The 13,891-nt window shown below is 55.3% G+C and overlaps 1 long non-coding RNA gene across 1 annotated transcript; it reads left to right on the top strand.

The window, feature by feature from the left end:
- The first annotated feature begins 228 nt into the window (after positions 1–228).
- LOC135190782 (uncharacterized) lies at positions 229–12,666 on the top strand. Its single transcript, XR_010308622.1, has 4 exons — positions 229–286; positions 1,519–1,715; positions 2,492–2,642; positions 12,554–12,666. It is a non-coding gene; the product is annotated as an uncharacterized LOC135190782 (long non-coding RNA).
- The last annotated feature ends 1,225 nt before the right edge of the window (positions 12,667–13,891 follow it).

The following is a 13,891-nucleotide window of genomic DNA, read 5'->3' as shown; positions in this document are numbered from 1 at the left end:
TGCTTAGAAATTAAAATGAATTTTGAGTCGTGTAGCATTTATGTGCACTTCTAATTTATATTTGAGCAGGAGAGGAACTATTTTCTGTCTCAAAACCCGAGCTTAATTTTTATCTTTATTATCTTTAGAGCTTAGTGAATAATTAATTCCTTTTCTTGCTGTTTTTTTTGTTGGGTTCAAAGCAAAATTAATTCAACCATGGCCCTGGCTTTGTTGTCTGTTGACTTTGCAGGAGGCTGTGGATGTCCCGGAGCAGCTGAAGGTCCCACTGGGGCTAAAAAAGGAGGTGGGTTCAGGGATCAAGAGCTTCAAGCTCTGAGCAGAGGATGAGGACTGAGCAGGGCTTGGCAGGGTGGAGGTCCCCTGCCTCTCTGCCCACAGAGGGTCCATCTCCTCCCACTGCCAGCTTATTTCAGTCAGTCAGGGTTGGAAGGGACCACAAGGATCAGACAGTTCCAGCCCCCCTACCATGGCCAGGGACACCCTACCCTACATCAGGCTGGCCAGAGCCTCACCCAGCCTGGCCTTAAACACCTCCAGGCATGGGGCCTCAATGGGCAACCCATTCCAGGCTCTAACCACTCTCATGGTGAAGAACTTCCTCCTCATGTCCAGCCTGAACCTACCCATCTCCAGCTTCATTCCAGTCCCCCTAGTCCTGTCACTCCCTGAATATCCTGAAAAGTCCTTCCCCAGCTTTTTTGTAGGCCCCTTTCAGATACTGAAGGATTTTCCCACCCAGCCCAAGTGCCTGGGCAGCACCTCTCAGTCTCATTACATCCTAGGGATGAAGCAGATGTTAATTCACTCCTATTTTTCATGCTGATACATGCACCCCCCAAAAAAATATTCCTAGGCAGAAAGACTTTGAGGCCCTTAATTGAAAACCTATCAGGAAAGTAAGTGTGTGATCTCCAGGCAGGCCAAGAGGAGAGGGCTCCATCACAGAGGGAAAATGGGCTCCTCTTCTTTCAGAGCGTGAAGCTCAGCCAGCAGCAGCGTGGAATCCCTGGCAGCCAGGAGGTTTTGCTGTGGCTGGTGATGCTGTGGCTCCTGCATCACAGCCCAGCCCCACAGCAGCACTCCACAGCTGCTCCCAGAGGCCCCCAGTTCCATGGGACAGGGACTGGGATGAGGACCATGATGAACAGGGATGGAAAAGATTATGGGGACTGTGATGAACGGGGATGGGGACCATGATGGGAACCAGGATGGAGACTGTGGTGGGAACCAGGGATAGGGACCATGATGGAGACTGTGATGAACAGGGTTGGGGACTGTGGTGGGAACCAGGGATAGGGACCATGATGGAGACTGTGATGAACAGGGATAGGGATGGGGATGAAGACTGTGGGAGGAATCAGAGATTAGGACCATGATGGAGATTCTGATGAACAGGGATGGGGACTGTGGTGAGAACCACGGATAGGGATCGTGATGGAGACTGATGAACAGGGAGAGGAAGGGAATGAGGAAGGGAGAGCAAGTAATCTGTGCCCATGGTTACTTTACCCAAAGCCTCTTCCCTCCTGCACACCCAAACCTGGATGCTGAGACCTCATGCAGCATTCTTCAGAGATGGGAGTGGGTTTGGAAGGAATTGCCCCTGGAGCAAGCTGATGTCCCAGAACTCTTCTGACCTGGAGCAGCTGTGGGAAGCCCTGCCAGAAGTGTCCATCTGGAAACTCACTGAAGGAGGAGCAAGACCATTGCATGTGAGTGACCCTTTGCAGGTGTGTCTGGGGATGCTCCGTGTGGGACCAGCTGGGCACTGAGCAGCAGCTCCAGCACCGTGCAGGGCTGGGCCAAGCCACGGTCCCACATTCCCTGGCTGTGCTCTGATGCTCCTGCTGCAGCTGAGGCAGGGACCTCAGGGAGATTTGGTTCATCTCCTGCTGCTGCCCAGCCTTTGTTCCATGATGGAATCAGATGTTTGAAAACAAGCTTTGATCCCCGGGAGAGGGAGATCCTCCTGGCTGCTCCCAGCACCACAGAGCCTGTAAACAATTGGCAATCTGCCTACCTCCTAATTTTTGTAACTAATTACCTCTTGTTATCTTGCATCAGGCCAGTAGCCAGCGTGTCACTGGATGATTAATCCAAGGTGCACAGCAGCAGCATCCTTCACTCCCCACCAGAATCACCCTGCTTGCCCTCTTGTTATTTAGCTTAATGAAACAGTGAGGAAAGCAGGGGAGGGAAGGGATGAGTCTCTGATGCTGGGTGAGCAGCTGGGAAGGCAGAGAAGGGAGAAGGTTGGGGCAGAATAACTCTCTGTGGGGATTATATAATAAAGATTTAATAGACAAGAGCCTCTAATTAGCTTCTAAAATCCTCTGTCCCTCTTTCTGCATGACCAGCACAGCCCATGGCCTGCTGACAGCCTGCAGCAGAGCTTTCTACACCTGAAAAGTCTTGAACCAAGGCAATTTCCAGGAGATGGAGACATTCCTCTTTACTTGCTCTCTATGGCTTTTTTTTTTCCCCATAGCTTATCCAATGCAGCTGGGAAGACCCTGGCTGTAGAGGCTCAAGCTGTACCATGTGCCACCAGGATGTGAGCAGAGATGGAGTAGCTGTGCCAACCCTTTGCAAGGGTGTCCTGCAGTGTTCAGGCCAAGAGGAGAAGGCTTCTTCTTGGGGTAGGTCTCCATCCTCTCCAAAATCCAGATCAGATGGAGCTGGGGCTGCTGAGCCTGGCTGCAGCTGTGACCAGTCACTTGTGTGGCTCAGTGCAGTGGTGCCATCCTCACTGGTGGCACTGTGGGACATGGGCAGGTCTCACTAGTGACAGCAGCTGCTTGCTGAGCAGTGACAGGTAGTCTACAACTACCTGAAGGGAAGTTGTGGAGAGGCTGCTGCTGGGCTCTGCTCACAGATGGCTGGAGACAGAACAAGGGGGAATGGCCTCAAGCTGAGGCTGAGAAGGTTCAAATTGGACATTGGGACAAAGTTTTTCACAGAGAGAGTGGTCAGGGACTGGAATGAGCTGCCCAGGGAGGTGGTGGAGTTGCCCACCCTGCATGTGTTTAAGGGTGGTTTGGATGTGGTGCTTGGGGCTATGGTTTCAGGTGAATCCTGTAGAGCAGGGTTCTAGGTTGGACTTGGTGATCCTGAGAGGCTTTGCCAAGCTGCATGGTGCTGTGATTCTGTGACTGGGCACTGAGCAGCCTGATCTAGTAGGAGATGTCCCTGCCCATGGCAGGGGGGTTGGACCTAGATGATCTTTAAGGTCCCTTCCAACCCAGCCCATGCTATGATTCTGACCCCATTAGTGCCCTGCTGGTGCTGCATTAAGGGTGCTATGACACAGGGGCAGTGGCCCTGTAGTGGCTTCATCAGAGTCAAGTTAGGTGTTACTCAAGAGAGCCTGAGCAGAGGCATTGAGCTTGCTCTCTGTTTTGATACCCCTGAATGTGTCCTGTTCCACCTCCTCAGCCCTTGGCAGAGGGTGGCTCTGTCACCTCGGGAAGGCTGCAGCAGCCACAGTGGTGTCAGTCGTGGGGAGCAGCTGGGCTTGCTCGGTGGGAGGAAACTCTGGGTCTGGCTGCTTTGGGACATTTATGGCTCAGACCTTCTACGAGCTCAGCCCTCACCTCTGCCTCATCTGGCTGCAAGCTCAGCTCCCAGGAGAGCCCCAGCTCCTCCTGCCAGCAAGGGCAGCCAAGCACTCCCGAGGATGAGGTGTTCAGCTCTGACACCTTTTAATTCCCCAACTGATTAACTTCCAGCAGATTAGAGCAGGGATGGCTATTTAATTAACAGACATGTCAGGCTTGCTTATGAGCCATTAAAAAACCCACCCTAGTGATTGACTCATTCACACAGAAGTAATCAGTTGGATTTGGGTGTTTTTTTTTCCTTCCCTCCTCCTCTGAAGATTTTGGCTCACAGCTAAGAGGACGAGGAAAGGATGCTGGGATTCAGCTGAGCTTCCTTCCTTGCAGAGGAGGTTGTGGGAACAGCTTCATGCAGGCACTGGCAGTGTCCTGGGAGGCAGATAACTGGCCCAGAGTGCAGGGGTGGATGGGAGCAGCCCCTCGACACTGGGGTGGCTCTGGGTTGGAAAGCTGCCCTGGCTCCCCTGCACCTCCCAGTGTGCTCCTCCAGGGCCAAATTCCAGGCATCCCAGTGCTCCCAATGCCCCTTCCCAAAACCAATGCCTCTGAAGTGCCTGGCTCTAATTGCAGCTTTCCCAGTGAGTCTGGAACTGAGGATGAGAAGGGCTGGAGTGGGGTGGGAGGACAAGGAGAGGGCAGCAAGAGCACAGGGCCCGCCCAGGGCAGCAGGGAAGGGAATGGCTGGAGTGGAGGTGGAGTGGGAGGGCAAGGAGAAGGCAGCAGGGATGGGAAGGGCTGGAGTGGGGTGAGAGGACAAGGAGAGGGCAGCAAGAGCACAGGGGCTGCCCAGGGCAGCAGGGAAGGGAATGGCTGGAGTGGAGGTGGAGTGGGTGGGCAAGGAGAAGGCAGCAGGTATAGGAAGGGCTGGAGTGGGGTGAGAGGACAAGGAGAGGGCAGCAAGAGCACAGGGGCTGCCCAGGGCAGCAGGGGTGTGATCCTGGTGCTGCTGAGGGAGGCAGGATGAATCCCACAGCTGGGAGCTGGTGGCAGCCTCGTTAGAAAGGGACCCTGCAAGTTGCTGAGTCAATGATTACCTCAGGGAACAAGGCGCAGGGTGTCCCCCGGGCAGCAAAGGCCAGACCTGAGCAGCAGTTCTCTGCACAAGGAGCAGCTGCTGAAGCTCACAAAGGAACAAGCAGGGATGTGGGAGCTGAAGGTGGTGTCCTGCTGTGAAAGCCCCGGGGAGGGACGAGGGTTTTCTGTACCCCACAGCAGTGTCGGAGGGTGGCAGGGCTGGGGTGTCCCCCCGACACCTTTCCCTGGGGAACACCCACAAGGGGTTAAATGCTGATCTCATAGCCGGGGTTGCATTTGCTGTCTGCTGAGCCTGACTCTGCGCCGCAGCTCTGATTGCTCAGGCTGTAGATTGCCTCTTGACATTAATTATCATGTAAATCCGGCAGATTAACATCGTCAGCTGATGAGGGGCAAGTTCCACTCGCAGGCTCCCGGGAGCTCTGCTCTTGCTTAAGTTGCCATAGCATTTTTTTTTTTCCTTCCCTTTTGGAAAATATTCATCGTTAAAAAAACCAAACCAGAGCAGCATGGCCCTGAGCTCCCAGCCAAGGGCTGCTGCTCTCCCTTTTGTCCCCTAATCCCTCATTCAGACCCTGGTAGGGCAGAGGGTGAAGTTGCATTTGAGTTTAAATCCCTCCAAGTACTCGTCTAGCTCCTCCTGGTGCTTGAAGACTGAGTGGCATCATCCCTGGTGGGGAAAATCCTGTTCAGGGCACAGGCCAGCTCCTGCTGCATGGTGTCATGGAGCCTGGTGGGTGATAGAGCTGCCTTTGGAGAGAAGAGCTACCCCTCTGTGTCCACTTGAGGAGGAGACCTGGGAGTTGTTATCTCTGTCTCTGAAACCAAACAGTGGTGGAAGAACACAAAAAAATCCAACTCATTTTTCACTTGAGGTAAAAGATGCATGAGCAGAACTGAGCAGGGCTGCTCACCACGGGGTGGAGAGGCTCTGAATGGAACCAAATTGGAATGAGCTGCCCAGGGAGGTGGTGGAGTCATCATCCCTGGAGGTGTTGAAGCCAAGCCAAGCCTGGCTGGGGCACTTAGTGCCATGATCTGGTTGCTTGGCCAGGGCTGGGTGCTAGGTTGGGCTGGCTGAGCTTGGAGGTCTCTTCCAACCTGCTTGATTCTATGAGTCTATGAAAGGGAGTGAGCTGCAGAGCTCACTGAAGAAAACGAAGTGCCTCAGATCTCAGGTCAGCAGCAGAACAGGCAGACAGCTTCAGAACACACAGCATCTGGGGGTGCTTTGAGCTGCCCCACCCCCAAGCCCAGTGCCCCTGGTACATGCTAGCCTCTGGGACTGGCATGTAGATCCTGGTAGCCCAAGATATTGCCAGGAGCTGGGTGTGGTACAAAATGTCCCTGACAGGGCTTCCATTGTGCCCTCCTGCAGGTTACTCAGCTCCTTGGGAGGTCCTGGGCACAGAGACCTCCAGAGCCTTGCTCCTATGTCCTGGTTGTTTGGGCTGTCCTGGGTGGCTGAGTGTCCCCTGAGAGCTTCCCCAGTGTCACCTTTGCTTGCTGGAGTAGCTGTGGCAGCTCAGGCTGTCTCACAGCCACGTTTATCTGCTGAGTGTCACCCAGCAGCACTGAGCCAGGAGCTGTTTGTCCCTGCACTCTCCCTGGTTCCATGCCCCAGTGCCAGCATCATGTCCTTCCCAGGAGATGAGCCCAGAACTTGCTGTTGGCACAGGATGGGACTGAAATGTGGCATCTTGTCCTTTTATTCATGTGTTGTCCTTTGGGTTCCTCAAGCATAGCCTCCTCCTGAGCTGCTCATCCTCCTCATCCCACCTGGACAGGGACCCATCTGCGAGCTGGCTCTCACCAGGCTGTTTGGATGTCTTAATCCTATTAATACAAACCAATCCATCAGCTCTAATCACTGCACTTGTTGCTGAGGGACGCTGGAATTAACGCTGGCCACCCAGGCTGGGGTTCTCCTGCATCCCTTGGCTCAGCAGTGCCAGGGGCTAGCAGAGCTCTGACCCTCCACGCATCAGCTCCGGGGCTGTGGGCAACCCCAGGCCAGCGATGCTTCTGCTCACACCCCCCTAGAGACTCCTCCTCTCCCGGCACTGAGCTGTTAGCCCAGGGCTCAGCTCCTGCTCACCCAGGGAAGCACTGGGGACAGCTGGGCGGGCTCCTTCAACCTCATGCCCCGGGGGTGCTGTGTGACAGGGGCTGTTTATTGCCTCGGAAAGGCAGGAATCTGCTTCTCCTCCTTGTCATCCGCCTGCAAACATCAGTCGTGTTGCCCCAGCTCTCCTCCCGTGTGCTAATGATGCTGAGGAGCAACATCTGTACCATAACAGAGGAGACACCAATTCCTCCCCCCAGCCAGAGCAGGCTGCTTGATGTCCCTGGCAAGCTGAGTTAGGAAAATGCCTGGTGACACAAAGCAGAATTAATGTCAGGCCGTGGCAGCACTGAGCCTCCAGGGAGCCCTGCTCCTGTCACCCTGATTAAATTAGCTCCTGTCCTTCCCAGCCCCCATCAATATTAATGCTGGAGCTGCTCCTGGGGGGTGCTGCCAGGCCAAGGCTCTCACTGCCTGGTTGTGGTGACAAAACTGGACAGAGATGGAGCAGCCTTGGCTGTGGGACACAGAAGCAGATCCAGGAGCAGATCCAGGAGCAGACCCTGCCCTTCAGCCAGCACTGGATCACAGAATGCCAGAAATGCCAGGTTGGAAGAGCCTCCAAGGATCATCTGCTCCAACCTTTCTAGGTAACAGGAGTTGAAATGAGATGAGTTTCTCTCTCTGGAGACTTTCAAGGCCTGTCTGGCTGCATTCCTCTGTGACCTGAGCTGTGTGGTCCTGCTCTGGCAAGGGGGTTGGACTCAATGATCTCTTTGGGTCCCTTCCAACCCCTAACAACCTGTGAGCCTGTGACCCAGCGTCCTGTCAAGCTGGATCTTAAAACTGAACAATGTAGGGGTCTCCACTGCTTCTCCTGGGTCTGGTTGCTTGGCCAGGGCTGGGTGCTAGGTTGGACTGGCTGAGCTTGGAGCTCTCTTCCAACCTGCTTGATTCTATGATTCTATTATTCTACTGTTGCCAAAGTTCTTCCACCCAAACAATGAGCTGCACTTTCAATTTTCCAAAAGATTATGTTTTCACCTTAAAAAAAAAGATGTTGTCTCCTGCTTTTTGACCTGAATGAAGTGAAAGATAATAGAATCCAGATGAAACATATCTCGAGATTAATCTTACACAGAGAGAGCCCTCTCTGAGCTTGCAGGTGCTGCAGTAGCAGCAGATCTGCTGTGCACCCAGCTGCTCACCTCACTCCCAGCAATTTCCATCCCACTTTAACTGGATGAAGAGCTGGGAGCAAGTGAGGAGCACACCTGCCTGGCTGGGTGTGACAGGGAAAGGGCTCGAGAGTGCCTTTTTCCTCACCTGTGGGTGTCTGTGTGTGACACTGCTGCCTCTGGGCACCCCAAGGTGAAACTGGGGGTGTGATGGCAGCTCTGGCCCAGGTTGGGGTGCCATGGCTGCTGTTGTGCTGACAGGACGGGGCTGTGGCGAGCATGGGGATGCTGTGCTGGGCAGGGTGATGCTGTGCTGAGCAGGGGGATGATGTACTGGGCAGGATAGGGCTGTGCTGAGCAGGATGATACCTTACTGAGCAAGACAATGCTGTGCTGAGCAGGACAATGCTGTACTGGGCAGGATAGGGCTGTGCTGAGCAGGACAATGCTGTACTGGGCAGGATAGGGCTGTGCTGAGCAGGACAGGGCTGTGCTGATCAGGGTGATACCGTATTGAGGAGGACAATGCTGTGCTGGGCAGGATAGGGCTGTGCTGAGCAGGATAGGGCTGTGCTGAGCAGGATGATACTGTACTGGGCAGGACAATGCTGTGCTGAGCAAGATAGGGATGTGCTGAGCAGGATGCTGCTGTGCTTAGTAGCAGAGGGCTGTGCTGAGCAGGATAAGGCTATGCTGAACAGGACAGCACTGTGATGAGCAGGACAGTGCTGCACTTGGCAGGATGATGCTGTGCTGAGCAGGATGATGCTATGCTGAGGAGGATGGGGCTATGCTGAACAGGACAGAGCTGTTTCAGCACTTGGGTAAGGACTTTTGCAGCGGGTTTTGGCAGCAGACAAAGCTGACAAGAACTCCTGGGGGCAACCTCAGCCCCATCCTCACCTAGGTTAGATGTCAGCTGCCTTCTCAGCACAGCAGAGAGGATTCACTTTCCTTGGTGTCTTTTCAGCTTCCTCCTGCTGTTTGTATCTCAAACCTTCTCCTTCCTGTCCTACCTGTGCAGAGTGTGTCCTACCAGAGAGGCCATGGTCCCATCCCTGCTGGGGCAAGGGGCACCTCATGGTTCCCTGCCTAGGACAGCATTGGCACCCCTGGCCCCTGAGCAGAGCGTGGCACAGGCACAGCTCTGGCTGGCAGCGGGCTGCTGCCACCTCCTTCACTGGCTGGGAGAGGGAGAAATTGGATTCAGAGGCAGCAAAGGCAGCTGCCCAGAATGGATGTACATTTTCATTATACTTATACGCTGAGTAATTGGTGGTAATACAAGAGATATGGGCAGTATCATTACAGACCAGGCTGTGCTGGAGATGTATTATCATCATCTGTCATTATCTGGGCTTCCTTGTGGCTGCTAAAATTGTAGAACATGATTTTAATAACCCTGGAAGGCAAGAATCATTTTTCTTTTGTCACTTAACTACTTGGCCTCATTCACTGATACCTTTAAATAAGAAGGGGGGGATTAATTTCTAGTGGAATAAATGCAGAGCTGGTTGTTTTCTTCTCTCTTCATTTCCAAAGGTGCCTCAGCAAAGCCTGACAGCTTTCAAGGAAATTGCAGATAATGGGGGCAGGATTATCAGCAGGTGCAGGGGGTTACAGGAGCACCTGGAGGCAGATGGTGCTGGTGCTGGCCCTGAGGCCCCCACCCCCAGGGTCTCTTCTGATGAGCAACGAACCTGTCCCAGCAGCACAGTCCCAGCTGCGGCATCATGCCCCTGGGCAGAGTGCTGGAAGCTGCTGGGAAGCCTTGGGGATCTTTTCCAGGCTAAGCAGCCTCCAGTTTCCAGCAGGACCACCGCAGGTGCCTGTGGCATTCCCAGAGCTGTGCTCAGGGTGGCACCACAACCCATGAGACCCCCCACGGCACTACAGAGGAGTCCATGGAGTTCTGCCCTTCCCAAGCCTGGGGATGTGGCTCCATCCAGCAGCTTGGAAAGGGGTCAGTGGCAGAGCCCCCAGTTCGCCCAACTCCTAGGGGCCAAGACCCTCAGCAGTGTCCCTGTGAGGGAGCAGGCAGAAGGAGAACCAACGAGGGAGAAAACAGAGGTCTGCAGGGAGCCCTACCCGGCGTCGCCTCCGGCTCCCTCCGCTGCAGACACAGGCGGGTGCGTTGGAAGGGAAAGCCCTTCATCCATCCTGGCAGGAGAGCCTGCTGCACTTCACTGGAACCTGCAGGACACAACCAGCCCGGGCGGGTGACAGCAGCAGCAGAGGTGATGCCCCCGCAACGCTGCTCCTGGGGTCAGGCCAGCGCTGGGGCTGCCCCCGGCTGGCTTTGGAGCCCACGCCCAAAGAGCTTGGCGGTGCAGGGCTCTGCCAACGCCGCACGGGATGTCGCAGTGTCAGGGGCTTACGGCAGGGATGATCCAGGCAGCTCGACCCTGCAGTCCATCCCGGCAGGGCACAGCCACGGCTGCGGCTCGGGAGCCGGAGCAGCACCGGAGCTGCGTCACCGCCGCCCCGCGGGGACACCGCCGGGGGCCGTGCGTCTGAGGGGGGGGTGTGTGTGTTCATTTGTTGCTCTTCTTGGCCGTGCAAAAAGCCAGCAGCAGGAGAGGGACAAATCAAATTACAAGGCAGCTAATGAAAATAATGGGGAATGAAGCACTTTTGGAGGCTGCTTGGTTGGGTTCCTATTTCCCTGTGTCACTGGATTTCAATCGGGGATGTTTATAGCCCTCCAGAAGCAGCTATTTAATTGCCCTCTGTGATTAGCTGCGACTCAATTGACCATGAATTTCTTGCTCCTGCAGACCCGAGCCTCTGGCAGATGAGTGGTGGCTGGTGCTGAGCTGAGCTCCAGCCCTGTGGCTGCTCCCACCCCTCCTTCTCCAGTCTCCAAACCCCTCCTGGGTCTCTCAGGAGCCTGGTCCATGCAGCTGCCCCAGGGTAACACGCGGGTGAGGATGCTGTGGGTCAGGCAGAGCACAGCCTAAGATGCCCCATTTGTATGGTGGGAGCTCACTGGACTGTGCTGGGAGAGGCTTGTTCCATTTCCATGCCATGCTGTAGCCATTCCAACATCAAGTGGGGCTGTTCAGTCTGGAGGAGAGCAGGCTCAAAGGAGACCTTATTGTGGCCTTCCAGTATCTGAAGGGGGCTACAGGAAAGCTGGGGAGGGACTTTTCAGGCTGTCAGGTAGTGGTAGGACTGGGAGGAATGGAGCAAAACTAGAAGTGGGTAGATTCAGATTGGATGTCAGGAAGTTCTTCACCATGAGGGTGGTGAGACACTGGAACAGGTTGCCCAGGGAGGTGGCAGAAGCCTCATCCCTGCAGGTCTTTAAGGCCAGGCTGGGTGTGGCTCTGAACAACCTGATCTAGTGTCAAGTGTCCCTGCCCATGGCATGGAGGTTGGAACTGGATGCTCCTTGAGGTCCCTTCCAGCCCTGACAATGCTATGATTTTCCATGATTTTCCCTAAAGTGGCTGGCACCTGCCTGGGCTAACAGCCCCTGTTTGCAGCTATTGACTCACAGCAAATCATCTCCAGATATAGTTTTCTCCCAGTAGAAGCTGATCTTTTTTGCTATTAATGGCAGAGTTGTTTACCAGAGCAGAAGCCCAACAGTGCTGTGCTCACAGCCCTGCTGCCGGGAAGTGTCGGACATCAGTCCTGCCAGCTGGGATCAAAGTGCTGCTTGGCACCATGCACACTGGGGGGGTGAGGGTGGGGAGGGGGCACAAAAATCACCCAGCACAGCTGGTTTGATGAGAAGGCAGCATCAAAAGGAAATGTCTTGTCAACAAGGGCAGAAGGAGGAGATGCTCCACAGGTCTGATCTCTAGAGTGGGAGTTGTCAGGAGCACCAGAGAATGAGAAGCTGGCATGGGGCACAGCCAGCAGGCATTGGGAAGTTTCTCTGCTGCAGACACCTGGGCAACAGAGCTAGATATTTAGGAGTGTGCAAGTTCTATGTGGTCTTAGGGAAGATCTTTCACTCACTCACCCACCCAAAGACCTCTCTCCTGTGCTGGAGTTATAGCCCCTCAGCATCCATTTGGTGTCTTGCAGATTAGACATGAGCAATGGCAGGCAGCACAGGCAGCTCTGCCCCTCTCACCCTGTCCTCCCCCTCCCCATGCCCACCAGGGACTCCCCAGATCTCCTCAACACTGAAAATTAATCCTCCTGCCTCATTAATTACAGTAATATGTTGGGAGCCTTGTTCAAGGTCAGCCCTGCAGACCCAGGCAATCAATCCTCTCCAATCTACAGCTGCTTCACCAAGGAGGAGCTGGCAGCAGTGGCACACAGTGGGGACCAGCACCATGAGCATCCCCAGAGCTCAGGGATCGAGGTCTAGACGCTGCAGACACAGCAGGGCCTTGGCTGGGCTCCCCTGCCCATGGCAGCTCCATGCTGGCAGCCTGGGCTCCCATGTCCCTCCATGTCCTGGTGTGCCCCCCTGTGCTGCCATCCTGAGCCAAGTATCTCTTCCCCACCGCCTCTGCCTGCCTCCCTGCCCAGCCCTCTTCTCCCTCCCCATCACTGATGACTGAAGAAGATGGTTTGTTTGAATTAATGATGTTGGGTGGCAATTAGGCAGCTCTCCTCATCCATTAGAGACTGCAGCAGACTCTGCACTTAGATCTTGCATCTCCATGACTGGCAATGTTTTGTTTTTCCAGGGAATGAGCAGAAGAAGGGGGAAAAATCTCTTCTGGGAGGCTGCTGCTTGCTGCCAGCTGAGCTGAAAGGAGCCAGTAACGTGCTTTATTCTGCTCAACAACCACCATCCACCCAGGAGGGACAAAAATCAGAGACTGGTAACACCCCCCAGGAGCGATGGAGGCAGCTGAGAGCCCCCCAGCACCTCAGAGGGGGGCGGTGGGAGGGTGGGGCTGTCCAGTGCCATCGGTCCCCATCCTATGCGCTGACACCCGGGGAAACCCCCACAGATGCTTCCCCTTTCCACCTTCCCCCTCGCTGGTGGCCCTGGACAAGGGGAGGCTCTTGCACCCTACTCTGGGTGCCAGCTGCTCTGAGCTCACCCCAAGATGTGCCATGGCCACAGGCACCCACCCTGCCTCCAGACTGCTCCCCAGTCTGTCCCACACCACAGCCCTGTGTCACTACCTGCCTTCTGTGCTTCCATGGCCTCATCCCATGGGAGGCTTCATCACCCAACAGCTCTTGCACTCAATCAGCCTCCTGCCTGGAGGAGCTGGACAGGACCCATGGGTCCAGCTGTGGGTGCCCTGCAAGGATGGCATCCTGCCTTTTGTCCCTGTCCCATCTCACAGATGGGATCTGAAGGCTTGTGAAAGTGACTCAGAACTGAAGGGGAACTGAGAGCACAGTCACAGGGGCACGTCTGCACCATTCCTGACCTCAGGAAGGAGCTGCTGCCCAGGGTACAGCACAATGAGCCATGTCCCGACAGACTGGCACCCTCGGAGCCTCCCTGGGGACAAACCTTTTCCCTGTGGAGCACGGGCAAGGCAAGCCTGGGGGCAGACGTGTGCTGGGGTGGGATGCACGGTCCCTTGGCACACCCACGGCAGGGCCCCATCGGTGGCGGCGGGCAGGGATGGGCAGGGTTGTTTGTGTCCAGCCGGGCGTTCACAGCGGTTCCCACGGAGATGCCCACGTCGCCATGGCTACACCATGAGCTCCCTGCTCTGGCTGGTAAACAGCCTGCGAGCCCCAGGCTGCCACCTCAAAGTGCTGGGGGTTGCTACACTCCAGGGAAGTGGTGCAAGAGCAGATCCCCCGCCCTGGTGGGAATCAGCCCCACACCCCAGCCTGGGGAGCTGTGCCTCACACAGCCCCACTCTGGGCAGGGGATTGGGACCCTGAGTGAGGCAGATTTGTAGCAATGGCTTCAAACTGGAGCACAGGTTTCACTTCAACATGAGGAGAAGCTTCTTTACAGTGAGGGTGACAGAGCCCTGGAGCAGGCTACCCAGAGAGGCTGTGGAGTCTCCTTCTCTGGTGACTTTCCAAACCCTCCTGGACGTGTTCCT

The sequence above is a fragment of the Pogoniulus pusillus genome, chromosome 37, assembly GCF_015220805.1.
Source record: "Pogoniulus pusillus isolate bPogPus1 chromosome 37, bPogPus1.pri, whole genome shotgun sequence".
NCBI classification, from domain to species: domain Eukaryota; kingdom Metazoa; phylum Chordata; class Aves; order Piciformes; family Lybiidae; genus Pogoniulus; species Pogoniulus pusillus.
The sequence above is the reverse complement of the archived record's forward strand: the minus strand, read 5'-3'. Positions and strand labels throughout refer to the sequence as shown.